The sequence below is a fragment of the Pleurodeles waltl genome, chromosome 1_1, assembly GCF_031143425.1.
Source record: "Pleurodeles waltl isolate 20211129_DDA chromosome 1_1, aPleWal1.hap1.20221129, whole genome shotgun sequence".
Taxonomy (NCBI): domain Eukaryota; kingdom Metazoa; phylum Chordata; class Amphibia; order Caudata; family Salamandridae; genus Pleurodeles; species Pleurodeles waltl.
The window spans coordinates 623,403,846-623,428,274 of NC_090436.1; the positions used below are offsets into that span (position 1 = coordinate 623,403,846).

The 24,429-nt window shown below is 43.8% G+C and overlaps 1 long non-coding RNA gene across 1 annotated transcript in view; it reads right to left on the reverse strand.

Moving 5' to 3' along the window:
- Window positions 1-11,415: 11,415 nt before the first annotated feature.
- Window positions 11,416-24,429, reverse strand: part of LOC138286269 (uncharacterized) — a 109,489-nt gene continuing 96,475 nt past the window's right edge. Inside the window, exon 3 of the long non-coding RNA XR_011201935.1 lies at window positions 11,416-11,674. This is a non-coding gene — a long non-coding RNA (uncharacterized lncRNA). The remainder of the gene's footprint in view (window positions 11,675-24,429) is intronic.

Genomic DNA, 24,429 nt, shown 5'->3' on the forward strand with positions numbered 1-24,429 from the left:
GCAGGATAGTTGATTTTCTGTGCAGTTACTGGCTTACGTAGACATGGTATTACTGATGCTTTGGGTTGGGACTGAATGGTGGCAATGCACACCACTACTGGTTTTATTCCTACTATCAGATTTGCCTACTCATGATGTCTTACTTTTCTTTGTTTATCTTGTGGAAATGTCAATAAGTTTTGCTTACAAACAAAAAGAGATTTGTGCAGTGGGAGATAGAAGGAAACATGCTCTGTAGAAGTGAATGTCCAGGAATAACATTTGAACTTCAAGGTGGGAGACACTGTGAGAGTGAATTTATCAGGCTATGTACCAAAGGGTTGTGCTCAGTTTTCAGCATCTAAGAAAGTGTTGAAAGTAAAGGATTGAGTGGTCAAATTGGAGGACGAGACGTTGCGGAACAAGTGTAGATAGCTGTGCACAGTTTATCGAGTGAAGTCAGGAGCTGTTGGAAACTCAAATGGATGAAGGAGCTAAAGTGACTGTAACTCCAGCAACAGTGGCTGAGAATTCTGGAACAGTATCATCTTCCTGTGATGAATCTACTCTTTGGGTTCATAGATCGCATAGAAAAACACAGTTCTTGGAAAACTTAAAGATTTTTGTACGCCATCTGTAACATTTTAATTAACCCCCTATTTAGGCCTTATCTGCTTCTTCCCTACTCTCTGTTCTTTGCTCATCATTGGTCAGTGAGTGAAAGTGTCACATCCTCTTTGTGTGTTCATCCTGTTGATGGAGCATGGACCAAGTAATGATCACAGTATTCATTGGTGCCCTTCTGCTGCTCACGCTGTATATACTTTCTTTTTTCTTCTTCCTCCATCATAACTTGTTCAGCTGCAGCTTGTTCCTGAAGCACTTTATGAGAGTGCATGTTTTATCTAGCTGTCTCCACTGTATGCTCCTCACCCATGTTGCCTGCAAGCACAGTGTGCTTGTGTACAATTCTTAACTTCATGTTAATGTTTCACTGGTATTAATAAACCTGTATGCTTTTGGAGTGCTTTATCTTGAGCACCAGTTACATTGGACATGGTCACATTCATTTTTAGGCACACGTAGAATACATGATGTGCCTTGAATCACAGAATGTTGAGCCAATTGCTCTCCAGTCAGTATCTCACCAGTTCCTCAGTTGCCACATCCTCTGCAACCCCATCACTCTCTGTAATCCTCATCTTGTCTGTGTGTCCCTATTGACTTGCCCCACCCACACCTCAGTGTTGCTTGCCCAACCACATTCTCCTCCTCCAATGCAAATGGATTGCTATCTCCATTTGTTTCTGCTATTGTGCAGCAGCCCAACAGAGCTGTGAGCACAAGTAAACCTCAGAGGGAAGGGCTCTCTCTGCCTCCCTGCTTCTTCGTTTAGGCTGATCTTTCCAAGGTAGCCTGTCACACCAAGCTTCCTGCTGAGTGACCTCTATAAGAATGACAAGCCAGGAGAGAAACTGCCTACCGTCACCAGGGGAGTCATGTTTGGTATGTGCTGGTGACTGACTGCTGTTGGGAAGAATGACATGATATTTTCCATTTCAGTAAGGAACCGATCAAACCAGGGTCAACAGGAGTCCTTGGACCCCCACTTATATGGCTGAGCCTAGTGCATGCAACAGGAATGGATCAAAACAGTGTCAAAGGTGGTTCTCACAAGCAATAGGCTCAGCCACATAAGTGGGATTGTGTCTTTATTGGGACAAATGGGGGAACACTGGGTAGTAGGAATTTTGTTGATCCCTACTGATTATGAAAGATTACGTTAAAAAAAATGCAAGAAAAATTCACAATTTTAGGCTTGGGATAGGATTTGCAGGGCATCGTGGGTAAGAAACTATCATGGAATCCATGATAGGCGCACCACCCTGGACTCTCTGGGTATCTCAGTTTCTGAAATGTCTGGATTTGGTAGGTTTCCTTGGGTGGCCATACTGGATGGGCCCAAATACTGCCGCTACCACTATTGCCGGTTTCTCCATGTTGCGTTTTCAGAAATTTTGTGTTGAGGGTTTTAGGGTCAGCAAGACAAGTGGGGTGCCATTTGTATCAGAGCAACTGGAAGAATGCTGGGTAGTTGGAAATGTGGGCCTCCCCACTAATTCTGGAACCTTCCTTTACAGAAACATGAGGGAAATGCATGATTTTAGATAAAGCTTGAGGCTTGCAGGACACTGTGTGGAAGAAAACATTGTGGGATCCACGTAAGACACATCACCCTGGAGTCTTGTGGGTGTATAGTTTACAAAATATCTGGGTTCAGTTAGTTCCCCTGGGTGGTAGAGCACAAGCCAGAATAGGCAACCATTCACCATGGCAAGTAGAAGAAAATTTATATTTACTCCTACTCTGATGGTCCACATATCAAAACCACGGGCAAACAAATAAAAATGTTCTCTTGCTTGACTTGGGAATGGGGAAGCTCCATGCCCCAGGTGAACAGGAAAATTGTTCAGATTTTAGGGCTGGAGGATAAACCCAACAACAGGGTAGTCCACCCGTACATCATATTTTTTACCCCAAAAGATAAATATGTCCATAGTATCTTGTGGGCTTTATGATCTAGAGGGCAGATTGGTGGTAAACGCCACAAATCTTTCTCCGGGGGTGCTGAAAGACTGCTGTGCCTGGAATGGGGGGGGACTGCCATGCTCATTGGAGGGGGGCACTCCTCCCCCCAAAATACTGGCTTTCAACTATCCACGGTGTCTAGAGGGCTTTCTGCTCCCTGAAGGGCAAGGGGCATCAGAAAGCCTAACTGGGCCCAGAGCAGGGGGGAGCACTGGCACATGCCATAGGGGCAACTCCCTGTCCAAAACAAGTACTGTCCTTCACCTATCCTTGGTGTCCAGTGGGCTTTCTTCCAGCTCGGGCAGATTGGCAAAGAATACTCATTTCTATCCTCCTTCCCCAGGGAAGCAAAAAGACTACCTTGGCCTGGAGCAGATGGGAGCACAGGCCAATACCCAGGGAGCCACACCCCTGCATTCTTTATCTTTTGTGGTCTAGTGGAGCGGATATCTGCTTGTGGATCAAGTACCTACTAGGTTCCCAAGCAGGGATCCACTAGGAAAAGGCAACGTTGGATTGGGACATTGTCCCCTTTCTAATGCGGCCTCTCAGATGATGATTGGTGCTCGGGGACACAGACATGCCACCCGGCACCAATCAAAAGTAAAAGCAGAATGCGCCATTAGTGTGGTCTACATTCATTTTTGTTTTGCAGTGATGCCATTGCACTGTACGCACTGGCATTACAGCAAAACAATAAAAATCCACCTCAGGACATGAGGGAAGCTATTGCTATGCGTCCCAAATTAGATTTTGAAAAAGAAAATGCTCCCGATTTAAAAAACTGAAGCATTTTCTTTTTCAGTACTGAGGACGACCAGTTTACATCTTCAGCATTACTGAGATAGTGCTGAGGACGTCAACAGGTCATCCACCGAATTTAAGCATTTAAAAGCACTAAAAAGATAGCTATTTTAGAAAAGGCATTTCATTAATTAGGTTTGAGAGGTGCACTACTGACCCTTCACCTTTAGAAACATCTTACATTTTTATTGGCTAATGTACAGCACATCCACTAATCCAGGAGTCTGGTACCCTGACAATATGTCCGCCGTAGATGTTTCTGTTTACGCCTTGTTTTTTTCTAAAGTGATTGATTATCAGATTTTAGACTCTCCTTGCACAAATGTCTTCAATCTTTCCTCCCAGCCATGGCACGGAGAAGACAGGTTCTGTCTCAGTAGCATTGCACACTGTGAAAATGAAGCATTTCACTGATGTTGTCTGGGGCCTAAATCCACACTCCCCAGCAGATCCACCTCTGGGATCTAGCTATACCTCTTCTGTTTTGTCAAATTTATGGACCGTTTTTAAAGTTGCTTTAAGTCATTGTGCCCTTTTATCAAACTTTCACCCACACAAAACAATTGTATTGTTTTTATCTTGTTTTATATAGATGTAGCGAGATATACAAATACTGATTTTATGACTGGTTTTGGAAATTATATTATTCAGAAAGGTGTTTTCCATTTTTTATTTACACTGTAACAGTTTTTAATAACCATATCAATAATGTGCATCATTATAATTTGCTACACCTCTGCATATATGATCCCAAGATCTGTTCCACAAGGGATAATTTACAGGTGTTTTTTTTCTTAACAAAGTTGGGACAAGCTGTTACATTCTTTGCCATCAGTGAGATTTTACATTCTTTGTCATTAGAGTGTTCAAGAAGACTTGAAGGGTATTGCAGCCATTATGGAATTTTTATTTGTCTTTCAGTTTGAGATCACGAAAAACTATTTCACTTTGGTTCACTGCTATGGAAAGTCATTGCACAGAACATCAGAGATACTTTAGGCCGAAAACACACCTGCTTTACAGGAACACTCCAAACAAACTACCATTAACCCCTCATCTCTTTCTTCATTGTTCCAGTACATACATTTTGAGGCAATGAGGGGGACATAATTGGGGTAATGAAGATTAAAACATTACCAGTATCTCGCATTGCCAAGATTGCTGGAGAGAGCTCTATTATCATGACCAATCAGACAGCAACATTAAGAACCAGGAAGGAGAGTCAGAGGAGAAAAACTAATGAACTGGGAGAGATTGAGTATTGCAGGATTTTGTATGCTTTCTAGGGTACGAAATAGAAGCCTCCTGTCAGTCCATAAAAAGATTTGGACCTGATGGAAGCATTCCTACAGAGTCCTTCCATTTTACGTGGAGAATGTGATGTGGCCCATAGGGAAGAACCTTGGTAAAAGAAGCTCTCTCCAGGGAACAGTAACTAAATTTCAAGAAGGTGGGAATGAAAGTACACACTGGATCCATTGTTCAAGAGTGTAGAACAATCCATAAAATTTAGAGATCGAAGTGGGCAGGGGAACAACATGCTCAAGCTTTTTTTTTAATTCGATGAAATCAGTTCTCATACTGAATGGTTGAGTTTCTGCAGGTTAAAAGGGAAGAAGAACGGTCTCCTTTGTGAAATGAGAGACTACGGAGGCAGTCAAAGTAGAAGCAACCCTTCTCTAAAGAGTCCGTGCTCCTGAAAGAAATGTAGATTTGTACAATTGATTAATCAGCGTCTCTAAAGCCCACCCGGGAGCCACCACAGGCTATAACTGATAAAATATGAATTGTATCTTATTAATGTAAACCTACAGAAAGGCTAGCACTACATATAGGTCTGATTTAGAGGTTAGCTGATGGCTTACTCCATCACAAACGTGACGGATATCCCGTCCACCGTATTACAGTTTCCATAGGATATAATGGAATCGTAATACGGCAGACGGGATATCTGTTGTGTTTGTGACAGAGTAACCCCATCCGCCAAACTCTAAATCAGACCCACAGTCAGCGCATTACTTAAAACATAATTTTAAGCTATGTTTTTTTCATTTAAGATGTGTACTTTATATTTTGTATGCAATTACAAGGAGGTGAAAGGCCAACAAAATAGTTGCAGAATATGATGTTGTTTTTAGACACATCTCGGACCCCGCCTACACACTCGCTGACCCTGCCCTCATTGGACTCAGGATCAGGGTTCCTATACTTTTCTTAATGCATTTCGACTGTTGCATAAAATAGAGACTAGGAAAAGATGATGATCCTGAAGTTAAGGTATCCCTTACTGTTGTGCTATTATGCAGTAAAGAAGTACATATATGGGCCAGAATTGAGTGTGTTGCGGGCTTCATAGCTACCTGGAGTTATAGGCAGCAATAGATTTCCAACAAAAGAATGGCTGAGAGATCACCTAGAAAACTTATTCATCATCCAGAGAGAAGAAGCCATCCTTTGTTCAGAATGGGAGAAAAAGGCACAAACCATGTTCCATTTATTTAATTAGAAAGGCTGTAAGTCCCAAGCCATAACACTTAGGACAGGTTCTTGGATCTGACCAGTCACATAAAAACAGGGCAGAGCTACAGCAGACAGGGCAGTTGTAAACAGGTATCACAGACTACGTCCTTGTGGTAAAAGGGCATCAGCCCCACACCCCTAACTCCCAACTCAGCAGGAGAGATGGGTAAGCCAGGTCATGGCTATAGAACAATGACCTGATAATGCCTCCAATTAGAGCTTATGTAGAGTTGCCCATCCTATTTTGGACTTCATATTTGTAGATCACAAATTAGTCCTGAACACCTTGAGGAAGAATGGGTAGGCATTCACTTACACAGCCTGCATTTATGGATGAAAACAACACAACCAACATGCACATCTATTAAGTATATTATATCTATGTTAAAGTATCTCTGCTAAAGAAATGAGTTAACGACAAAACTATACATAAAACCCATTCAGCCTCCACACCCAAAACTACACTCTTTTGAAGTTTTCAGGCCAGTTGTGATCACATCGATAAGGAGCCCATGGATATAAATTCAGGCACTATGGCCTTAGGTATACGGTTGTTAAGGCAACCTGAACGCTGGTTGAGAGAGGTAATACAAGAGCTAGGAGAGCTAGGTTACCGGCAGTTTTATATAGCACAAATAAGACCTAGCAGGGTGTCAGGGTGCCTACAATAATTAAACAAAGTTCATAACAACTCACAAATTCATGTGGGGTTCCCCTCGATGATTAAACACACTCAGAACCATTCTTACGTTAAACTCCTGTGGTCCCTCCTACCATCTTCTGCCCCCACTAAATTAAAAGAATTCTCCGTGTGACTGTCACTAGTGGCAGTCAGCCTCACATTCACAGTTTTGAAAGGCTTGTTGGTATATCCTACAAAAACAAATGTGGAAGACACTGTATTACCAAGGTGCAGTTGCTGAGTAGATGATACATGGGAACCTTCTGCATCCCCAATTACTTACACCTTAGGTCATTTATTATGTATACACAGAATTCTGTCGGAAACATGCCATACTCCTTCAGGAACAGCTACAATAGCTGTTTACATTCCTGACTCACTGGCTGTCAGAAGGAAAGTGACACCCCATGGGGAAGGGTTCTTTATCCACTCCCTCCACTTCTTCCAATAAACAAATGAATGAGATATTGCAAAGGGTGGAAGTTCATGTCTTAGTCTGGAAACAGGTGCCTCAGCTGTACCTCACCTGATGATAATGTTTCCAAGTCAGTTCTGTGATTCCATGGCATCACAGTATCACAACACAACCTCTTGTGATTGTTCTCTTGCACGTAATCATTCTCTGTTCATGCATATGACATGGCCTATGCTTTGAAACTTCCTGGGTCCTCTTCCATTTTCTTTGGCATAGCCAAGAAGCAATCCTACATCAGTACGTGCTCAGATCCAGATTCCTGGATGAGGATTCCACTCCCACAGATCAGCTCTTGACATTGTCCTAAACTCCATCAACAATCAGATATTGCCTGCTGCCCAAAGTACAGGGATGTTCTGATGTGTCTGTTGTCAAGCTAAAGTTCTCCCACTATCAAATCTGACTGAGACCAAATTGCATGTCACCGCCTGCAGAGAAAATGATGTAATGCTGGCAGATTCACTTGTAACTTTATCATGGATATCTAAAAAATAACATGTATTTGTAAAGTTCATGTTCACCCCATTGGGCGTCTTAGCGCTGAATAATGTTTCTTATTATCCAATTCAATGGTACCTACTTTATCGACCTTGAAAGGATGAGTGAGCCCACATGGATTCAAATCTGTGACCAGGAGGTTAAAGACAGATCCCTCAATTAGATGTATTAGTCCATGGCACCAGTTTTTTATGAGAATTTCTACCTGCATGTCTGTAGCAATGCAGTGATCTGTACATTTTCCCAATCATATGTGACTCTACTCTATGATTCGGTGATTGAGACACACTATCTTCATGAAACACTTCATGCTGGGGATCTCTTTCAATAAAAATGTGTCAATCATGAGAAATGGAGAATGGAATATATTGGAGAATTCTGTGAACAAACTAAACTCCATCTTTTTAAAATAAAAAGTATGAGAACTGTTTTCATCGAATTACAAAAAGCTTGAACATGTCGTTCCCCTGCCCATTTCGATCTCTGATTTTATGGACTGTTCTACACTCTTGTACAATAGATCCAGTTTTTATTTTCATTCCCATCTTTTTGTGCTGCAGTTTCTTTTCCCTGGAGAGAGCTTTTTGTAACAAGGGTCTTCCCTATGGCTCACGGTGCATTCTCCAGGTAAAATAGAAGGTGTCTATAGGAATGCTTCCCTCAGGTTCAAGCTTTTCATGAACTGTCAGGAGGTTTCTGCTTCCCACACTAGAAAGCCTAGGAAATTGTGCACTGCTCCATTTTCCTCTGTGTATTGGTTTTTCTCCTCTGACTCTCTTTCCAGGCTCTTAATGCTGATGTCTGATTGGCATGATAATAGAATTCTCTCCACCAATTCTGGCAATGGGAGATACTGGCAATGATTCAATAGCTTACTGTTAATTTTCATTACCCTGATTCAGAGTCCCATTCATTGCCTCCATCTAAGTACTGGTATGAGGAGGACAGAGATGAGGGGAAAATAGTAGTTTGTTTGGAGCGTTCTGGTAATGCAGGGGTTATGTCTGCTGTTTTTCTGTGCAATGACCTGCTGTGATCCACACCCACTGAACACCTGGAATATGGTGTACTAAGAAGCGCTGTGACCTTGTGCACAGTCTGTTGGTGAGGCGTGGGTACACACTAGCTTGCATTGTAGATGAAGTTCGCCTCTGGCCAACCTCCTGAACCTCCCTTAAACACTGCTGACCTAGTCACACAAGTCTGTACAGATGTGGAGGGATACAGGATTACTCTAGTCACTTCCACACACTGCTTCCCCAGCTGCGGTGCATCCAAATTTGAACAGATTTGCAACTGAAGTGACTCTGCCAAATGTGAGTTCTCTTTTGCCCTTTGTATATTCTGTGGTATTTACGCAAGTTCTTGGTTTCTCTGTGTGTTTCCCTCCTCGTGGTCCTTTCTATGGTTTTGGATATCCTTTGGTCTTCTTTGGTCTTATCTCATTTGCATCCCTGCAGCAATCTAGTAACTAAGATCCTCCATCCAGGTTCTTTGCTGCCTCCTTCCAAAATCTAGTGGGAGTTGACGGTCAACTTTTTGGGGATTGAGTTCCAGCTCGTATGGAACTTTGCCTCTTTAGTTCTCGGATGTCGCAGCCCCTCAGCCTGCTTGGTAGTTCACTAGTTTGTTGTTACCTTTTCTACGGACACCTTCATGCTGTAGGTGATGGTTGTGTAATGCACACCCAGTTACTCTATGACTCATGACCTTACTTGAGAATATTTGCGTATGTGTTGGTCAATCCAAGTAGATGTGGAAATTCTTTGGCTCACCTCCTCACATGATAAAGGTGTACATATGGATAGTTTTGCAGCTTGCGCATGGCTTTGACTCTACCCTTATTCTGTACAGTTGTATTTATTGTCTGGCTTCACAGTACAGCTGTCTTCAGACAGTTATGCGAGAATCACCAGGAGAAGAGCATTGGCTCCGCCCACATGTAGGGGGCCAGGAGTACATATTTTGTTTTGACAGATGTTTTGTGCTTCCACCAAAAAGAGTGCTTGCCGTCCACACAGCTGTGGTCATTTTGATTATTTATCCAGCTGATTTAGCTTGAACTTTTAAAATGCATGCACATGCCATTGTAATATTATTCAAATGTCTTAGATAACTAGAGAATTTATTATGTTTTTTCTCTGGCAGCAGCACGGATAGGAGGAAGGCAGTAATTAATAGATTTGTATTTTTAGGTCTGGCGGAACAGTGCATTCACAAGTCAGACCTATTGGCATTGCCAATGCTTGTTAATACTTAGATCCTGCTATAGTTTGGTTTCTGCTCATATTCCCTCTTTTCCCCTCTCAGTATCTACATACACAGAGCTGGCCCTTGCTCAAATAGCACCCTGGGCTCAAATAAATTTGCCCTCTCCCTACTGCTGGAGATTAAAATGAGGGAGCAGCATCTTTTTCACAGGCCAGTCCCTGGCTGGCTACAACAAAGAAGCGACTTGCCTCTAAACACACATCTCTGCACCTCCCCCAGCTCACCTGAATCACCTTAGCTCTGTCAGGGTGGTTCCAATATGTTTGGAGGGGAGGGGGTGCTGATGTGTGTCGGCAAGGGGTTCAACATAGGAGGGCAAGGAAGGAGGCTGATAGTGTGCTAAAAACAGCAACAGCATGTTAAACTAAATCACTTGAGCCAAGTAATAGGGATGTCCCTGTTTGCATGATCATTACGCAGACAGTTATTTTTGTTCCTCTGAAGATTGGTGCCCTGGGCTTGGGCACAGCCTGCCCATACCTAAAGCCGTTTCCATATGTACGTTTTAGGACAAATGTAGATACATCAGTTTCAGGGAAATTATTTGAATATGTGTTGAGAATTTCGAAAATCTGACTGGATTTTACCATTCGAATGAAACATTTAGCATAATGCTCTACAAGGAAACCCTGATGCATGCCTTCCAACAACCAATGGTTCACTCTGTACCTTTCATTAATCTCCTGATATGGTTTTCATGTGCCATTTGATCCTCACAAATATTTATGTCATATTTTTGTGGGCCCTTAAATATATTTTGCATCATTGATCTTATTTTGTGTTTCATGGTTCCAGGACCATAAGCCAAGGTTACTGCGAGGCTCCAGGGGTTGATAATTTCTTGCAATAGCTCTAAAACATTCCAGAAGAAGGCCTGTGCTTACAACCAACGCTTTAAGTGAGATGAGAAAGTGAGGGTTCTCTAAAAGGTCTGTGGTTTATGTAATTAAGGATGTGACCTAAACTACATTTCTGTGATTTTCATAGTGCACCACCTAAAGAATGTTTTGGCTCCTCTCTAAGCTTTCTGTTATTGCATCCTGATATATAACACAACTGGTGTACACATAAAGCCAGCCAGGACTATTGGCTTTGTCAGTAATTATGTTGCACATAATGAATATTCAAATTGTTTTTAATTATGAGACCGTGAAGTAACCATTACTGAGGACTGTGTAAGAGGTAGTGGTCTTGAGAGTATTGCAATCACGCCCCTTTTGTTCACTCTATGTTAGACAAGACACCCTTTTTCTTTCCACATCGCCCCCAAACATATGTTACACCTCATCTTTCCTCTTCACCACTTTCTTTCACTCTCTCCTGAATGCACTTCCTCACATCTCCTTCACTTCACTCAATACACCCACTCACCCCTAAGCACTGAATTTTCTTTTACTTTCACCTTGTCAGTATTTTGACAACTCTGTAGCTCCTTCACACACATTTGCACAGAATAAAAACTTTTCTAGCATTCACGTTAAGAATTGTTCAATTCTATTAAGGACACGGAGGTGAAGATTATGCTTCTCTTTCTTCACTTTATTTTTTACAACAGCCAATCAAAAGTGAAAACAGAAAAAACTACAAATCCCAACAGTCCCATCAACACGTGATGACCATAGAGGAGAACCCTTATATAACGCTGCCACACATAACTCAACTCCCCTTTCTTTGCTCACACAAAATTGCAAAAAGTCTAATCAAGTCCAAAATCCACCAACAGAGGAACATCAGAACATTCTGAAGAGGAGAAACAAGACGATCAACTTGAAAGAACGGGAGAGAAAAATCCCATATCCATCCGGAATCTCAGACCAAATCACTTTAGGCCCGACCAAATTATTTGTCTTCATTTCCTGTAAGAGATGAAAAAAACAGGCCATAAAAACTGAACCACAATAGAATAATCCTATACATATTAATAGCGAGGGAAAAGCACTGAAACACAATTAACATGTAAATGAAAATGTTAAACAGATATAGCATGACAAATCAAACAAATGCCAACAGTGCAGGAGGGATAATCCTTGCCTCTGTGTCCTTAATAAAATTGAAAAATTATTAATGCGAATGCTAGAATTTTTTTTATATTGTGTCAGGACCGGAGGCTCTGATTATGCTTGTTTAAAGCTGATCCACCACAACGATGCAATATCCACAATAGGCTTACAATAAAAAGACTTAAACGTAGATGGGGAGGACCAATCTGCAGCCCTCAAAATGTCCTCCAGGCGGGAGCCCAAAGCAAAAGATTTTGAAGCCATAGCTCCTCTAGTGGAATGAGCTCCAAATCCAGAAATATCAATGCCTACTTCATTCAATAGCCAGTGAACCCATCTGGCCAGAGTGGCCGAAGAAACAGGATGATAAGGTTTAACTAAAGAAATTAGTAATTGACCCCCCATATCAGAACGAAACTCTTCTGTACTTACTTCATAAGCTCTGAGACATTGTACAACACACAATTTGGGATTGTCCACAAAACTAGGATAAGAAACTGATTTCAAATTACACTTGGTACGATGTGAAATAGAAAATGCCACTCCCTCAGGAGAAAAAACCCTTCCTGCTAAATTCAGGGCTCAAACGTCAGATACCCTTTTACAGGAAATTAAACATAATAACATGGTGAGCTTTGCAGAAAGCTGCTTCCTGGAAAGGAACCTATTAGCCGGCCAAGACACCAAAAAACGTAAAACAGCGTTTACATCCCACAGAGTAGAGTAACGTGGGCGAGGGGGATTGGCTAACCTGATGCCCCTCAAAAGTTTGCAAACAATGGGTAATTCACCTACTGGCTTACCCTCAATTGGTAAATGTCCCGCCGAGATGGCAGACCGATAGTTATTAATCGATCTATATGCCAAACCTGACGAAGCTAGAGAGGACAAAAAATTTAAGACCAAACTGCAATCCACTGAAGAAGGATCTGCATTCCGTGCACTGCACCAAGCACTCCATCATTTTCAAGTGGAAGCATATCTTTTGTGAGTATTGGAAGACCAGGATCCCGCAATGAAAGCGGAAGACTCCTGCGAAAGGCCTGGGACACACCATCTTTCCCTGAAAGATGCCACTCCACTAGGGCCAGCTGTCCCAAAAGAACAAGTGGATGAGGAAGGCTCAGCGGATCCAGAAGGAGGTTCCTCCTGAACGGGAGTAGTAGAGGATACTTGCAAGTCAACTCCAGGGCTACCGGAAACCAGGCTTGGGACCTTCAAAGAGGAGTCACCAGAACAAGATCCGCATGCTGACGCTGGATCTGCGCCAACCCCCTGGGAATCATCAAGAAGGGAGGAAAAGCATACCCCGATCCAGAGACCAATACTTTAGGAATGCGTCCATCGCTAGTGCTTCCGGATCCGGCCTCCAACTGACAAAACGCTTCAGAAGGGAGACGGGAAGCAAAAAGATCTATCGAAAATGGACCCCACTGAGCATAGAGTGCCCGAAAGACCTTGGGGTGAAGTCTCCAGTCGCTGAAATCTCAAAGGTGTAGAGAATGCCAATCCGCGACCGAATTGCTGCTCCCTGGCAGATACTCCTCAACCACCGAGATCCGGTGTTCAGGCAGAAATGGCAAAAATTCTTGGCAATCTCCGCTAGAATGCGAGATCTGCCCCCACCCCCAATTTGTGGACATATCTCTCCGCCGAGATATTGTCCATGCGAAGAAGTATACAACAATTCGCTTTGAGAGGGGAAAGACTCTTGATTGCAAAGGAACCCGCTAGAAGCTCTAGACAACTGATATGCAGTTTCAGCTCCGACTTGGACCAACGACCCCGTGTGGAGACTGACCTGCAACGGGCTCCCCATCCCTAAAGACTGGCATCGGATTCTATCACAATCTCCAGAGAGGAGCTGAAAATAGCTCTGCCATTCCAAGCCTCCATGTGGTCTAGCCACCAACTCATCTCTGATCGAGCTTCCTCCGAAAGAGGAACCTGATCCTCATACCTGCGGTCCTTCTGCAGATGTGAAATTTTGAACCTCTGCAGTGCTCTGTAATGGAGAGGACCTGAAATGGCACCTGGATAAAGTAAGAGAGCAGGCCCACCATGTGGGCAATCACCCTCAATGATACAGTCTGTCTGGACAACAATAACCTCAATTCCCTCTTGATTAAATGAATCTTCTGAGGGAGAAGAATTAACTGAGATCGGATGGAGTCGATCCGCAATCCCAGAAAATCCATTTGCTGAGCCAGAATCAGAACCGACTTTTGAAGATTGATTATGAATCCCAAACTCTGAAGAAAGGAAATGGCCCAATCCAGGTGGGAAAGGAGCGGACTTGGGTCTTGAGCCATGATAAGAATGTCGTCTAGATAGATTATTAAACAAACCCCTCGAGAGCGAAGGGACTCTACCACTGGCCGCATCACCTTCGTGAAGCACCAAGGGGCTGAACAGCGGCCAAAAGGAAGAACCTTGTACTCGTAACAGAGGCCTTGCCACAGAAACTGAAGAAACCTTCGGTGGGAGGGAAAATGGGAATGGTTAGATAGGCATCCTTTAAATCTAAACGAACCATCCCTTCTCCTTCCTGGAGGATATCCCTCAACAAGTGGATGCCCTCCATCTTGAAGTGGCGATAAATCAAGAATCCGTTGAACTCTTTTAGGTTCAAAACAAGGTTCAAACCACCCCCTTTCTTGTCTACAAGAAACATGGGACTGAGAAAACCAATAGGGTGCTTTGAAACCGTGACCTTGCCTTTTGCCAAAAGTGCAGAAATTTCTGCGGAAATGAAACTGCGCTCTTGAAGGGAAATATACGTTGGACGGAGAGGGAAAGGCTGGAACAGGGACTCGAAAAATTTGAGCTTGAAACCTTGAATGGTCTCCAGGACCCAAGAATCACAAGTAATCTGGCTCCACTCTTGCAGAAAACCCCGTGTCCTACCCCCCAGAATTACCTCTGAACTTACAATCAGGCTCACCTGTAGCTCCTGCGTCCTGGGAGTAGGATTATGTTCCCTTGGATCTCCCTCTGCGGAATCTGGAGCGACCTGCTCTCGGGCGCGAAGGGTAGAAAGTTGAGGAGGAGGAGTCATCTTCTTGGAAGCCACCTCTTCCTTGATGATAGTACCCACGCTGAGGGCCTTGTTGGTTGAAACGGCCAAAGGCACGCCCTTTGTAGCGTCCGGCCCCTCAAAAAAGTGGACGAAAGACCCGTTTACTAGAGCCTTGGGCCTTGTCCAGACTTGCGTATGTTGCGTATGTTGCTACAAATTTTGATAGTTCTTTAAGGAACGGAGGTCCAAAAAGCAAGCCCTGAACCAGGGGACCTGATTTCGAGGAAGCAAGGTCTACCAATTTGGGTCCAGCTTAATCAATATGGAACGGCAACGTTCCGAGGAGATAGCACAATTTGCATTCCCCAGGAAGCACACGGCCCTTTGAGCCCAACCCACCAAAACGTCTGGGTTAATGGCCTCTCCCGACTTCTTGGACTGAAAAGCCAGTTCCAAAATCTTTATCAAAGGGCCAGCTACATTGTTTGTCTAGACAGCCTCGCCAGGCGCAATCTATGCCCTTCTTCGGGTCCTTAGAGGACTTTTTGAAAAAGGTGACTATGGTAGGATCCAATTCTGACGTTTCCGTCACTTTAGAGGAGAAATCCAGTCTGGGGCACTCAGACCGCAATCTGGAGCAAACCTCCTTATCAAATCTGTGTCTAATGTGGGACTCCACATAATCTGCCACCTCCAGAGGGGACATCCATAAAGAAGACCGGGGATGCACAATGACAATGTCCTCTGGTTCAAACGTAAGGACTTTAGGGGTAGGAATAGGCTCCTCCTGGTGGTGAGATTTCTTTTTGCACTTATGGGGTGGATCATCCCCTTGATCAGATGAATGGTCTGAAGAGAAAGAAGCCAGATCCTCCCTGGACTTAACTTTCTGAGAAGAAGACGCATTATAGTCATGCTCCTTAGCCATAGCCCTGATAAGGCTTTCAAAGTCCGCAGCATGAGGATTGGTACTCTGCTTGAGGGTTTGGGAACCACCAGACAGGGAGGGTTCTATGATTTTCTGAACGCCCGAAGGGGCTACCCATCCCTGGTGCTCTGCAAAACCAAGAAGGTGATGCTTAATCAGTCTGATAACCTGTGCCGAGGTTTGATTAACTGTATGACGCACGCCAGCGTACAAAGCGTAGACCAGGTCTTGCTCGAAAGATCCAGCTGAATCATCCATGTAATATTCATCTCCAGCTTGGTCTTCATAACCAGCCATGCTGCAATACAGAAGATAGGGCTCCAAAGGAGCTGTAAGTCAGAGAAATAACAAAAAAGTGCAGGAAAAAGCAACCCTTAACAAAGGGGGAATATATATATATATAAAATCTATATAGTCATATATATGTATTTGTAAATAGTATGTGGAGGGAGCTCTGCCCAAAACAAGAAACAATCAGGCCCAGCCTGAATAGGAATCTTTTGCAACCCCAAAATATATAGTTGGGGTGTAAACTGGGAAGCCAAACACAGCAGGCAAAGAGAGATGATCACACGCGTCTCCTTGTGTAAATTAAAACGCTCGGCAGACACGCAAGCGTACTAAAAATAGAAAAGCCTGTGTAAATAGAAAGAGGACTGCGTGGTAAGGCCGCGCGGCCTCGCTACAAGTACGCAGGGGTGCGATCCGAGCAGCCGCACCCGGGAGTGATATACTGCTCCTCGAGCCAAAATTAGAACAAAACAACAAGCACTTGCTGCGCTAAGAGCACTGCATAATAAACAATGAGAGATAGACAAAATGCACTTAACTGGCTGCGAAGCAGCAAAGAAAGAGGGGTTGGGTTATGTGTGGCAGTTATATAGAGGTTTTCCTCTATGGTCATCACATGTTGATGGGACTGTTAGGATTTGGAGTTTTTTCTGTTTTCACTTTTGATTGGCTGCTGTAAAAAATAAGGTGAAGAAAGAGAAGCATAATCAGAGCCTCCGGTCCTGACATAGAATCATAATTGAAGTTGGAACATTGTGCTGTGAGCTTTGCAGAGGGGCCAAGGCCTAGGTGACCACGTACTGTGGACGCCTTTCTGATCCACTGTGTGAAACTCGCACTCCGCACAGCTTCAACTCTAGAGCTTTTAATCGTGGCCGATGTAAGCACCCAGAGGCGACTCAGTTCAAAGAATACGCTATACAAGAGTAATAGGCTACATGAAAAAAAAACACAAACACATCATTCTGGAAATAGCAAACACTTTTATAGGGTGCAATATTAGGAAAACGTGTGAAATATAAACAAGAAATAAAACGCTGCTATGAAGTACTTTAACGTTTTCACAGTCACTATTCAGAATGTACCGAGTCTCTATGCCTCTAAAGTTCAGGAAATTAACACAGGGACCGATAGGAACTCGTTTCAATGCCCGATTTTTTTTTATTGCTACCAAGTCTGAAACCCGCACGGACCCGACCCACTTAAAGCCCTGCTTACAACCAAAATCATGGCTAATGTGCTGCTTGACTTAAGCCTGGCTGATATTATGAGCTCGCACCTACGAATGTGACTGACATTAAAAAAATCTTTTGCTTGCATTAAACCCATTTTCCACAAGATGTCGCCAGAGCAAGCCTTATGCACAAGTGTGCCGCCCGGCTGAAAATGCATGCTGCAAGGGCGATCACTTAAAGTGAGCTTGTGAAGGGCTTATTTAAGATATCTCTGCACCAGCGTTGTGGGCTGGTTGGTGTCTTACAGGTTGAGCGCCAGTAGCTTTGCACCTTTGGCAGTGGTAAATGTTTGCTTTCACTGGAACGCTAATGAATGCTCTTCTGTTTCTCCAAACATTCCTTGTCATCCAATTCCTAATGCCCTTTACCAAAAATGTTTGTTCTAATTCCATCCTCCCATTGTAACATTCCTTTGTGAAAACTGCAGCATATGCTCCTTTCCACCATCTTCCCTATCCCTTTAAAAAAGTTACAAGATGGTTAGTAATACGCATAACGATATCCATGTTCACTTGTGAAGCTCCCTGCACCCCTGACTACTGTTACTGCAGTAATTACAGACACGTTATAGAGAATTATTTAACAATTATGCTTAGAAGGAAAAATAGAAATTACGTGGTGCATACTATCTCTGCCTCACCCACATTTTCAAATACAAACGTCCACAATATGCTGAGGCGCTTTTAGTATGGAATTCATTACGCTGCACAGCACAAAATATTTTGTGATCCATCCTTCAGCACCTTATACATCAACAAGTTGCTCAGTGAGTATAAACCATGGGTAGTGTTAGAAATAGGGTCTCTAGCTGGCAGTCGGATGGGACCCTGTCCAAGTAGGGGCCACAAAACTAATCAGGATAAGGGAGATACCCAGCTCAGATAACATCTGCTCACCCCTTTGGTAGATTGGCATGAGCAGTCAGGCGTATGTCAGAAGCAATGTGTAAAGCATTTGCACATATCACACAGTAATACAGTGAAAACACTACAAAAGGACACCTCACCAGTTTTAGAAAACTAGCCAATATTTATCTGTGTAAAACAAGACAAAAACGAAAAAAATCCAACATACAGTAATAAAGATGTGAATTTTGCCAGAATTAAATAAAAATACAGTTCCTTGAAGTCGATAGCTCCGTCTAGGGCTGTCACGACATCGTGAACAACAAAGCCAACAGTTCAGGTCGGCTGCGGCGTCTCGGACCAGCTACGGTGTCAGGAAGACTTGCAAACAGTACCTTGGAAATGTAGGGCATTGTGATGCTCGCAATGAGATCTTGTGTGTGGTGTCGCAGGCGTCGGTTCCGGAGGTTGGTGCTGGGTTCATCGGGCTCGTTAAGTCACACGTGTTGCAAATCGAACTCCAGGCTGATGACAAAGTCAGGAGCGCTGGCGTGGATGGCGTCAGGGCTGCGGTGCAAAGTGGGATGATGGGATGTGTGGTGCTCACAGGTCAGGCAGTGGCTCAGTAACAGCGGCTCGGTAAGGGCGTCCCGTGGCATCAGTGAGACTAGGGCTGTGGTGTGAAGTGGGGCGGTGCGACATGCGCTGTCTCCAGGTCACAGTGCAGGCAGCGGTGTCATTGCTGAAGTGCTGTCGTCGGTAGGCCCAAGGCGGCAGTGCAGTGTGAGGCGGGCTCCGTGCGGCGTCCATGGGTCGCGGTGCAGACAGGGGCATCTGTTTACGATGCTGGAGCCGATGGAGCTGGCGTTGGTGGACCGAGGCCGCGTTGCGGGATGGGACATCGCTGTCGTCAGTAGGCCGAAGGCGGCGGTGCAGCGTGAGGCGGGCTCCGTGTAGCACCCAAGGGTTGCAGTGCAGACAGGGGCATCTGTTGACAATGCTGGAGTTGATGGAGCTGGCGTTTGTGGACTGGAACTGAAGTGCGGGATGGAACAGTGTGCCATGTACCTCACAAGCGGTTTCTTCAGGCCACGGTGCAGGCAGCGGCATCGGTGTCAGCGTGGAACGTCGTCATCGGGGATGCCAAGGCTGCGGTCTGAGCAAGGCGATGTGGAGTGTGAAGCCCACAGGTCATGGTGCAAGCAGCAGCTTGGTGACGGCGTTAGGTGGCAGCGTTGGTGAGACCAGGGTTGTGTTGTCACACGGGGCACAGCTCCGTGTGGCATCGTCAGGTCACGGTGCAGTCAGCGGTGTCATTGACAGCGTCACAGTGGTTTTTCTTCTGTTGCAGCACAAAACACACGGTTCCCAGTGCTGTAGGCAGATGAAGCTGAAGTCTTTGATATCCCTGAGACTTCCAACAGGAGGCAAGCTTTACTCCAAGCCCTTGGAGAAACTTAACAAGCAGGATACACAGCAAAGTTCAGTGTTTGCCCTCTTTAAGGCAGAAGCAGCAACCGCAAGCCAACCCAGCAAAGCACACAGCAAAGGGGCAGTACTCCTCCTCCAGCTCTTCAGCTCTTCTCCTTGGTAGAGGTTCCTCTTGATCCAGAAGTGTTTTAAAAGTCTGGGTTTTTGGGTCCACTACTTATACTCATGTCTGCCTTTGAAGTAGGCAAACTTCAAAGGAAAGTCTGTGTTGTTCACAAGATCCTGCCTTGCCCAGGCCTGGCCTCAGACACACTCCAGGGGATCGGAGACAGCATTGTGTGAGGACAGGCACAGCCCTTTCAGGTGTGTCAGCTCCCTCTTCCCCACTCTAGCCCAGGTGACTCATCAGGCTATGCAGGCTACACCCCATCTACCTTTGTGTCACTGTCTAGAGGGAATTCACAACAGCCCAACTGTCAGTTTGACCCAGACGTGGAATATACAAGAAGGCAGAGGCACAGAATGGTTAAGCAAGCAAATGCCCACTTTCTAAAAGTGGCATTTTCAAACTGACAATCTAAAAAACAACTTTACCAAAAGGTGTATTTTTAAATTGTGAGTTCAGAGACCCCAAACTCCATGTCTATATCTGCTTGCAGTGGGAAACTGCACTTAAAAGATATTTAAAGGCATCGCCATGATAACCTATGAGGCCTCGCAACAGTGAAAAACGAATTTGGCAGTATTTCACTGTCAGGACATGTAATACACATCAGTACATGTCCTACCTTTAACATACACTGAACCCTGACCATGGGGCTACTTAGGGCCTACCTTATGGGTGCCTTACATGTACAAAAAGGGAAGGCTTGGGCCTGGCAAGTGGGTAATTTTGCCAGGTCGAATTGGCAGTTTAAAACTGCACACACAGACACAGACACTGCAGTGGCAGGTCCGAGTCATGTTCACAGGGCTACTCATGTGAGTGGCACAATCAGTGCTGCAGGCCTACTAGTAGCATTTGATTTACAGGCCCTGGGCACGCATAGTGCACTTTACTAGGGACTTATGAGTAAATCGGATATGACAACTATGGATAAACCAATCACTAATACAATTTACATAGGGAGCACTTGCACTTTAGCACTGATCAGCAGTGAAAAAGTGCACTGAGACAATAAAGCAACAAAAACAGAGTCCAGCATACCATAAAAACAGGAGGTCAGAAGGCAAAAAGACAGGGGAAACACGCCAAAAGATGCCTGGTCTAACAGGTAGCATTTAAAGGCAGACACCCACATGTGACAAAGTCCTACATTAATAAAATCACGATTTGCTTGCTACTTTAGTTCATGTTGTTATGTTGAGTGCAATTATTTGTTCTCTTTATCCAAACTAGTCCAGATCACTTACCACTAATTTCATTATTTCAACTGAGTTGACCTGTTTCAGGCAACACTTACTGTTCTAAGGTGTGTCTGTACCTGCTGCCTTTTTCATCTTCAACATTTTTGATCACAGCATGTGAATCCATCTTTAATAATGATGCATAAAAGACCTCCCTTGCCCTGCTACCTCTTTTGCCAATTATCAAAGTCATCTTCCAACAAAGCCATGCACCACCAAGGTCAGAGAGCGGCGCTCATGGCATACAATTAGATTAATGGCAAATAATTGAGTTTAAAACCACCTTCGGCAGGGCTTATATTGAGGACCAGGCCTTATAGCAGACCCTGGCTGTTGACTCCAAATAATATGGTACTGCAATCCACACATCTAATATGTGGAACAGCGCAATGATTTTCAGCCCCTCCTCCCAGGCAAAACTGAATTTTGCCTCTCGGAATTCCCCCAATAGGTTTAAAACGGAAATTATTTGATCCTTCTGAAGTAATTTGGCTTTGTAACCAAGAAGCATAATAAAGAACCAATATACCTCCTTCGGTACACTCCTCCCTCTTCGAACCCAAAAGATAAACAACAGAATTATCAGAAAATATGTGCTAATAATCTACACTTTACCGTTTGATCACATATTGTTTCTGCCTACGATCCCAGCCTTGGCATTTTCTGTTTCCCTCGTGGTTGATCAATAAGTACTTGACTACTTACCTACTACTTCAAACACACCATCTTGCATCCGCGCAGGCGGATATTGACAGACATCCACATTACCTGAGTAATATCCTTTTAATTCTTTCATTTGTAATGTTATATTGGCTCTACAATGCTAGGTCAGGCTCTCAGATCAATAAAGTGTAGAGTGTACTAAAAAGTTTGAGGCACACTACATGTAATAAATATTAGCTTTAAAAAACTTGTTCTAAGAAAGCTTTTTCTTTTCCAATATTTCTTATTTACGGTACAGCCAATCAGGCCATTTCCTTCACAAAAAGACTATAGTATATTTGACGTAGCACACAATTTGCTTTCCACAAGGATTGCAATACATATGAATAGTGATATATGTTGCAACTTTCAATTTTAATCAATGTTCCAAAAAGGCTGTTTATGATTTCAGCCAACACGTGTTTCACAATGTCTTGCCACATTTTGAAGGCTCAAATGAGACTAAAATATAGAAGTAAAAGACAAAAATAATTAACTAGAAATGCGCATTAAGTTTTTTAAAAGCTAATCTTCGAAATGATATAATTAACAAATAACAACACAGATCATAATTGCATTAAGTGCCCATTTTTTTTGCTTGGAAGATAAGTCTGTCAGCAACGTACCTACAAAGACTAATGGAAGAGAGGATGTTTGTGAGTGAATATCTAGACACTATACATCACAATGCATATTATTTTCACCAATTATGATTATTAATCTATTCCAAAAATAACATATTCAAAGTGGATAACAGAATTCTCATGTTAAATATCCAATGAGAGAAAAAACTTGTGCTTACCCAAAGGCAAAATGAGATTCAACTACTATGAAATATGCTTGGGATTCATCATATTGCTCAAGATTCAAACACAACAACTTCAATTTTTACAAAACTATACATATCAGTTACCCATTAGATACACCTATTGCTGCTGTCAAGAGAGAATGATATTTTCACTTTGGACGCCACCCTTTTCCATGAATTATACCACAGTGGGTATTCAAATGGACATTACGCTCCTCTTCAAAAAGACTTTAGAATTAACCACCGTGATTCCTTAACTGTAGGTAAAAAAATATCCAGGAACAGCATTGTAATCAATAGGGCCAAAGGAAGTACTTCATTGCTTAAAAAATGCATACCTTATCAACAAGACTATAGACTATAAGTGGAATAAAGGGATACCTTTTGCCATCATGCAAAATGTGACAGTTGTTTTGTCCCAGAAGTGATGTCACTTCCGTTACCTGGACTTTCGGGCCCTCAGGGGCCCTTCCCAGAAATGGCATCACTTCCATGGGGATCACATGAATGTGTTGGGTCACGTTTGCTGTGACATCACCCTAGTCACGTGCTCATGGCCCTAACCATGTGTGTAGGGTGTTGTCTCAGGTAAAATTGCAGCACACGTGTGTACAGCCTGGAAGTCTCTAACAAAACAAGCCGGTGCCTGTTCAGGCAGCCGCAAGTGTGAGGCGACGTGTGTGAGAACAGGCCCTGGGAATGAGTTTTGTTCGTTAGAGACTCCCCTTATATTATGCAGCCTTTACAGGGGCTGGGGCTTTGTCAAATAAGGACAAAATTGCTGTATTGTATTATGTAGCATAATTGGCGGTCCCAGGGATTGGGGAGAAACAGAGCAGGGAGTGGTATGTGAGAGAAGTGTATAGAGAGCACAAGAAAGATGGGGTGTTAGGAGAGGTGTGGGACAAGAAAATGAGAGTGAGAGAGTGAGAGAAAGATTAACATTAAAACAAAGTTTGTCTTACAAATAGCCTGGTATGAAGTGAAGCCAGAGCCCCTCTCTGAATTTCCTACCCAAGGATTCATGGTACATAACTTAGGAGTGCAAGAATCCTTGGTGAGGCCGTGGGAATCCCACCACTCCTCTGGCCCCTCACCATGAATTCAGGTTTTTTCTGACTTTAATATGTGCAAGAGATCTAGACATATTCATAAAAAGAATCCAAGCTGATACAAATTGGTACACAAATGCAGAGGTGGGGCCTAGATAGAAAGTAGGGCTGGCCTCATCAACGAATCACTAAAACTTTGATTTTATTAACTCAATTCTTGACAACATCTAGACATATTCATAGGCTTTGGAGCTGTGGAAAACAGTACATAATTTGCAATCTCTACTAGGTATAAAATGCTGTCCATGGGTGACTCCAGCCAGAATCAGACCCCACACCGCTTATTTTAAGTCTGCCTACAGCTTGAATTCGTGAGCAACATGGATAAAAGGGGAAACAGCACTAATAACGCAGTCAATGCAACAATATGCATTGACCACGCTGCCGTTGCCACGCATATGCGTTTACTACGCATGCGTTTACCACGCATATGCATGGTAACAGAAGAGAGAGCAGTCGGGCAGAAGGAAGGAAACAAGCAGGAAGGAGCTGCGACCAGAGGAGAGAGGTAAGTGGGGCCTGGGTTGGGGAGGAAGGGTTGTGGTAGTTTTTAGGACAGGGTGGGAGATCGGTGTAGGTTTTAGGACAGGGCAGGGTAGATTTTAGGGTTTAGGGCGGGGCGGTGGGATGGAGTAGTTCTTAGGGCAGGGTGGGGTAGGTTTTAGGGTTTAGAGCAGGGGTCGGGTAGTTTTTAGGACAGAAAAGGGTAGGTTTTAGGACAGGGGAAGGGTAGGTTTTAGGTTTTAGGGTGAAGGCGGGGTTGGGGTAGTTTTTAGGACAGGGTGGGGTAGGTTTTAGGATTCAGGGTGGGGTGGGTGGATGGGGTTGTTTTT